Genomic DNA, 7353 nt, shown 5'->3' with positions numbered 1-7353 from the left:
GGCTGGGCTGAAAACCTTGTGATTGAAGTAATGGTCATTTCGACACTTCCAAATGTTCCATAGAACTAAGGACCCAAGATCATATCTTCATTAATTAGATGAAGTTGAGTGAGATCCAGTATCAGAAATAATTTCTCAGGAATTACAAAATCAAGCAAATTATCATCTTGAGTTGAAGTTTGTTGGCACTAAGGCATTCAAGATCCATATTCTTAACAATTTCTTCCCTAAAACAGTCAAGACAAAGGACCTTTTGCAACTGGTTGAGTGTAGCTGCACAATCATTTCTTGCCGAAGTGGGAGAATCTCTCTCCTACTCAATGGTCCATGGTAAAATGTATCTTTTCACCTGAAATGGGATGTCTTTTTTGTTTCATGACATCAAGGACAAGAATACAGACTAATAATTCTATTTTATAGGCTGATAGCCTGATAACATGTTTTTTTCCTTAATGGTTGCTTTTTTTTTCCAAATTCAATAGAACTTCTAAGTTGTAACATATTGGAACTTTACTAAATCTCAACTCAACTAAGCCTTGTCCCAACTATATGGGGTCAGCTAGGAATTCTCCTATAAATTATTTGTTAAATAATGTAGCTTGTATATATTTTGGATGTTTCCATGCAATGCAGTTTGAACTTTTTGTGTTGCAGTATAATATCAGTTTCATTGGTGTGTGATATTAGTTGAGGTATATCAAGCATGTTTAGTTATCTGAGAATCACGGTTCCAGCTCCTCTTCTACACCTCTTCTTGCTCTTCTACTACCATCCAGGGTAACAAAAAAATTCTACTGACTACATCCCATTAAATCCATTGTGTGGTCGGGGAGTGCTACTCAGCTCCACTTAGAGTGCGTTGCTTGAATGCACCTCTTTAACATCAGGTGCACTAAAGAGCAGTCTTAACAGGGCATAATTGAAAGTAAAGGTTCTAAGTTCTGTCTTGGACACTTGGACATGCAACACTTCTTGTAGCATTTCCTGGGATATTCCTAGCTGAAATCAGAACAAAACCATCACTAGGGTTGCAACTTGGACAGGTTTGGGTTAACTGATCCGTAAAAATTTGAGTGGGTTCAGTTCGAGGGCCTGCCCCAATGCTGTGTAAAATTTTCAAATTGGGTACCAGACTTTCAACCCTGGCCTTCACGCTTAGTACTCAAACAAGATACACTTGATTCATCTCAACTCAACTAAGCCTTATCCCAACTATATTGTGTTGGCTACATTAATCCTGTTCTGCCATTCTGCTCTGTTCATTTCCATGTCCACTGTTAAACTCAAACAAGATATCATGAGGAAAAAACATCTGAACGGTGTCCACTTAATTTCTTAGTTTTACTTTATTTTTAACTATTTATATAATTAAGTACTCTTTATGGCCATATCCCTATGGACACCTGAATAGTTACAAGGAAGCACCAATAAAAGTTCCTTATTATTAACTCTTATGTGTACAGATGAATATAAAGAGTTATTAATAGTACAGAAGGGATATGCTAGTGACTCCACTCTGCACCACTCAAGATCACTTTTCATCAAAACATTCGGGAAAAGGAAAACAGATGGAACCTTTATTAGTGCTTCCTTGTAAGCTGCATAGTTGCCAATTATATAAATTGTTAAAAATGGGTCATTGCTTGATGCAATGGTAAAATCTCGGGCTGACAGAGGACATGGTCCAACTTTTATAGTGGCCATTTTCTGCCCAAAAAAAAAAACTAAAAGGTTAAGTCTGTATCCAGTCTACCCCATCCCAAGATCCTGGATAGCTGGGAGAATCGTTGGGTAATGACTCTTTAGTTGATATTAAGGTTTATAAACCCTAATATTAAAAAGTTTGTGCAAACAATATGGCAAAATAATTCTGATACTGCATTTTATGTATAAAACCCTTGCATAAGCATTGTAATGAAGGCACCTGGCTTACCATCAAAGTTTCATGCAAAGTTTTGCTTCATTGGTACATGGATGTGTTCTACACATTGGTCATGTCAACCAAGAGGCACAAAATTTTTGATATACTCTTTTTTTATCAGCAGAAAATATATTATTACATTAGTTATAAGTGAGATAAGTACAAAATGCCATCACTCTGCCTTTTCCCTTCTCTCTCTATCTCTCTAGATTGCTAATGATGCAAATGTATCATTAGCAATCATGTGGGTATGTGAAATGAGTGCATGATGGACCTGTATGTGTGTAAAATAAAAAATTTATACTCCTATATGGTCTAGAGGCTTGATAATCTGGACTATTGAATTGTTATGACATCTTGGACTGGAAATATGCCAAAAAAGCAAAACCAACTTCACGGTTATGATAATGTATGGCTTACACAACTGGTATTCTTGTTTTTTTTTTCTCCTAAGTTTCCCATAATTTTCTTAAGAGTTCACTTGTGATTTCCACCATATTGCAATGTATAGGCTCATATTTTAAATGATAAGTGTCATGCATCATACCAATTGGCCGAGTCCTAAAATATCAAGCATATTACTAGGGTATGGGATGAGTATATAGTTTTATTTTTATTTAATCGGTGTTAATATTTCTATAGGTTTTTCCTGAACAAAAAAAATTAATGAGAGGTATGGACATGTTGCTTTCATCATTTCTGGCAGGTGGCTCTGTACCATCTCTGAAATTGTTATGGTAAATGTTGAATTAATTTTTGGTGGGACACTGACACATTCCTTTTATTGTTCTTTTTTCTGGTTGCTGTAGCCATATTCTTCCATCTTCTTTCCATCATTCCATGCTTTTGGATTTACAAGTTATCTGTTGTTGAGCGTCTTGAAGATCACTAATTGATAAGGGGTGATCGGGTGCCTTTGTCAATGATTTTTTATTCAATGAATTGCTTATGTTGCTTTTGATTCACCGGGCCTTCTCCTACTAACCTCGAAGTACCAGTTCTTGTCTGGTATCATCTTAGAATCCCCTTTACTTGTTCTGGCATATGTTAAAGTGAGAACGCAGCTCCAAGTACAATAGCTGGTTAAAGAGAAAAGGTGCTCCAATTACTTCTAAGTTCAAACCTTTGGGCCATGAGAACTACTTGCTTTTCAGTGATCAGATTCCGTTGTACTAATTTGGATAATTACTACCGGTAAGATGACTGACCTGGATCTCTCAAATCCTGTAACTTCATATTCTTCCGTTCACATCTTCACACTTTCAGACTCAGAGATCAGCTAGAACATGTATCAAGTGTGAAGGATACTTAGAAGAGCACATCCAGCATGAGAATGTACTCCATTCCATCATCCACCCATCCACCTTAAGTTGATCTTTCCACATGTAAATCTGTTCTGCAGGTTTTCTATCTGCATTTTCATGACCATCAGCAACAAAATTACAACGAACCAATGGGATGAAGTAATTGATGGCCCAGAGGATTTACTGTAGAACCAGTCCAAGGTAAGTCCACGAACTTACGACCCACCTACCAGCATTATTTGAGCTGTTAGTTCATGTATGATGAATTTCAGAAAAAAATAAATAAATAAAGGTTTGTGGATGATGAAGGCTAACACAGTGAATGGCCGATAATGTTTGAATCTCGTTATGAATATGATGGGAGCATATTCGAAAATTGCCAAAATAACCACTAGCAACAAGCATGTTGATGCCGATATGAATCCTCTGGCTGGCTCCCCGATGGTTGGGTTGTTGGGTACTCCTTGCTTTTGTTGGTGCTTGTTTTCAAATTTTTAATACTACTTGCAATCTCATCTTTCTCATCTATCAAAAGGAAATAAATAAATAAATGAAAAGAATCTCATCTTTCTCACATTTGAATCATTGAAAATTGTTTCTCGATGAAACAGAACAACTGAATGCCATGGCACTCAGATGGTAGCACTATGGAGACTAATCATTGAGGTCTGGTTGTGTCCATCAAACTCAGAAACGCAACCCAAGAAATATGATCACCAAAAATAAAAAAGATATGATCCAAGAATCTCTTTTCTAATATCTATTGCCTTTCACTTTGTAAGGATTACAGACCAAAACCAAAAATCTCTTCGGAGCATATTCTTATTTGCCTTGTCGCAGGTTTTGAACTTCATACAAAACCTGAGCTCATGTTCCCCCCCTTGTAGTGACCAGTTAGATAACTGTACATAATGTCACTTTGTTTTTCTCCATAATTTCCCATGGAAATAGAAAGAAGCACAAAGACTAATTACAAGAGGCACCAAGTAGTTTATTCATAATATTCATGAGATGAACTGACTTCATCCACTATTTTTGAAGTGTTTTTATTATTCATTCATTAAATTTGGTCGGATAAATTTTAAGGTCTTATACTAGATTCTTGGATTCCTTCCCTAGCCCCTACAAAATGATCACTCTCCACCCACTCCACATCTGCCCTCGGAGGAAGAAAAGAAAACGTATCTCAGAGAGTTATAGGAAAAAAATCAAATAAAGCATTCTCATTAATTTCTTAGTGTAAGAAAAGTTGAACCCATTATTCATCATGGTGGGGCTACCAACGAAATGAATCAGAGAATCGAAGAAAGTAAAGAAATAAGTGGGAAAACAGCAAAAAGAGAACAATACACGAACTTTTCTTCTTTACTATGCTTTTAAAACTCAATGGAAACTTGTCGATTTCTTAGCTTCTGCTGCATCAAAGATTCTCTCTTCCCCTTAAGAGCAAAGAAATTTTGAAAAGGAGGGGGGGTTATGATACAGAAATACAGAATAAGAGATAGGAGAAAGAAAAGAAACAGCTAACTGCATATATTCTCCGGTCCCACTCCTGTTTCCATATATGGAGTGATAACAAGGGACAAGACAACCCCAATTTATAAAGAGAAATGTGGCTGGCACACCTTGAGGCAAAGTGTTAACAATCAAAACTTTTGCTTACGTCTCTGTCTTCAAAATGGTTCTGATCCACACCATCTAAAATGGGTACTCAGAAAATGCAAAACCAACATATGAGCTTGGTCCTTTCTACATATGCAAAACCTAGACTAAAATGGACTCGAGAACTTCATCAACGATTCATTGAAGCAGTAGCTAAGCTGGGAAGGGCAGACAGTACGTATATGATTTTGTGTTAAACTTTTTTTTTTTCACAATCTTCTGAACTTATGTTGAATATCGTTCTTGTTTTCATCTTGGCAGAGGCAACCCCAAAAGCTCTGTTGAGGGTGATGGGTATCCCTGGCCTTACTTTGTACCACCTAAAGAGCCATTTACAGGTATTCCCTTTTTCTGATTCTACCAGTCATTAAAATTTTAGACATTGTACAAACATATAATTAATTATTGGAAGTACATTGGTGTTCTTTAATGCAGAAATATAGGCTTGGGAACACTGTTTTCAGAACCGGATCGGACCGGACGGTCGGGCCGGAAAAACCGGGAACCAGTCACCTCACCGGTTCTGTTTTCCTCCAAAACTGCTTTTTTCCCTCAAAACCGTTGATTTTGGTCAGCAAACCACTGAACTGGCCGGTTAACCGTTCGAACGGTTTTGACCGTTTTCCATTTTTTTTAATTTTTTTGTCAGAATGGGCCGGCCATTCGGGTCGAACGATCAGACCATCTGAACCGGTAACCGGACCCCTGACCGGTTCGGTCACCGGTTCGTTTATAAAAACCATACTTGGGAAGAACCACCAGTTGGAATACTACAGTAACAGCAAGAAAGAAGGTGAAACTGATTTCCGTGAGTTCTATCATTTGAATGTTATGGATTCTGTAGCAGATATTGTGGAGGGAGATTATGTAGGCACAGAAGTTAGAGGTGGTAATGTCAGTGGAGAAATGATTGGTAGAATCCCCACACACATGAACGAGTAAGAAATTTTGTTCCTCTGTTTGAATAGTTTGATAGGAAATTTAATTAGAAAGAATTAAGCTGATATGGGTACATGTATCTCAGCAACTTGCAGATTGCTCAGGCTCTACAGATGCAAATGGAAGTGCATAAGAAGCTTCTTGAACAGATTGAGGTAGGCTTTTCATCAGCCTAGCTTTATTTTGAAGCCAGTTATTCTTGGCAGAGAATAATGGATACACATCAGCAACTAGTGTTCTCCTCTAGGTGCAGAGACACTTGCAGCTACGGATTGAAGCTCAAGGGAAATACCTACAGTCAGTTCTAGAGAAAGCACAGGAAACATTGGCCGGGTGCAATTCTTCATGCGTGGGGACTCGAAGCTGCAAAAGCTGAACTCTCTCATCTGGTCTCCATGGTAGAGAGACAACGCCCAAGTTCTTCATTCTCAGGACTAACTGAAAGAGGAGGTTTCAGCTTACTAGAGGCAGAGAAGCAACCAGTGAGTGGTGTGGATTGTTCAATGACCAGTTTGTTAACAATTTCTGAGAGCTGTGAGGAAAAACCACAGAAGCAGGAGGATGGATACCCCGATGAATGTAAAAAACATTCAGACATGCATCCATTTATGGAGATCAACCCAAACAGGGGCAACTCAAATGATCGAATCGGTGGACGGAAGCGAAGTGGGACCATCTCTGATGGCAACTCTGTTGATCAGCAATCAGCTAAGAAGGATTCTGATAACCAGTTTAGAAAGTCAGGATCAACGGACGAGCTTGAACTTAACAATCAATATCAGAGGGAAATGAATTGGGCTTCGAAGAGCTAGACTTGAACAGCAGGGGAGAGGAATTAGGCTACGAGTCCTCCAAGAATTTTGGCTCCTGAAGTGTTGTTTCAAGATGCATATCCATTGATGGGTTTGAAAATTGAACTCCAAATATCATATGGAACAGGCTAGGTCAGTTTAAGTGAAAAAAAAAAAGCTAAAAAATAAAGACTAAGCAAAAGACCAACTTTTGTCTTATAAAATATGTAATTGGAATCATGCAGCCCTGCTATATCCATGAATATGAAAAATTCAGATCAGTTTGTGTGCATATATCCTGGTCAAAACACGTGGCAATGCTAAAATACTCTCTTTTTTCAACGGATACGCTCGTTTAGATTTGAGGTGGAAAATTATCTAAAACCTCTGAAAACTTTACTAATGACCCGCAACTTTCAGATATAACCAAGGGATTGCTTGTCGGAAGGTTTTGAATCATATACTGTTAATTTCTTCTCTTAAGTTGCTTCCCACTCATAAAGGAATTATGGGTTTTCATTGATCCAGATTGATGAATTCTCGTCAGTTGCACAAAGCTTGATATCTAAAGAGGGAGTAATGAATCATAGAGGAAGAGTGTTAAGATGATCCACGGCTATCAATGGTGGATTTCATGGTAGAGCTTGTGACTATTGTATTAAAAGAGTAGGTAGCTTTTTTCTACCTGTTTTATTTATCAAAAGAAAAAAAAAAAAAGTAGGTTGGGATGGGAAAA

At 37.7% G+C, this 7353-nt stretch overlaps 1 pseudogene across 1 annotated transcript; it reads left to right on the top strand.

The window, feature by feature from the left end:
• The first annotated feature begins 3285 nt into the window (after positions 1-3285).
• On the top strand, positions 3286-6911 carry LOC104598111 (myb family transcription factor PHL8-like; annotated as a pseudogene). Its single transcript, XR_016085518.1, has 5 exons — positions 3286-3426; positions 5149-5225; positions 5735-5825; positions 5912-5981; positions 6074-6911. The product of XR_016085518.1 is annotated as a myb family transcription factor PHL8-like (transcript).
• The last annotated feature ends 442 nt before the right edge of the window (positions 6912-7353 follow it).

Source organism: Nelumbo nucifera, chromosome 4 (assembly GCF_055504915.1).
Source record: "Nelumbo nucifera cultivar China Antique chromosome 4, China Antique-T2T, whole genome shotgun sequence".
Lineage (NCBI taxonomy): Eukaryota > Viridiplantae > Streptophyta > Magnoliopsida > Proteales > Nelumbonaceae > Nelumbo > Nelumbo nucifera.
This window is presented reverse-complemented; position numbering and strand designations above follow the sequence as displayed.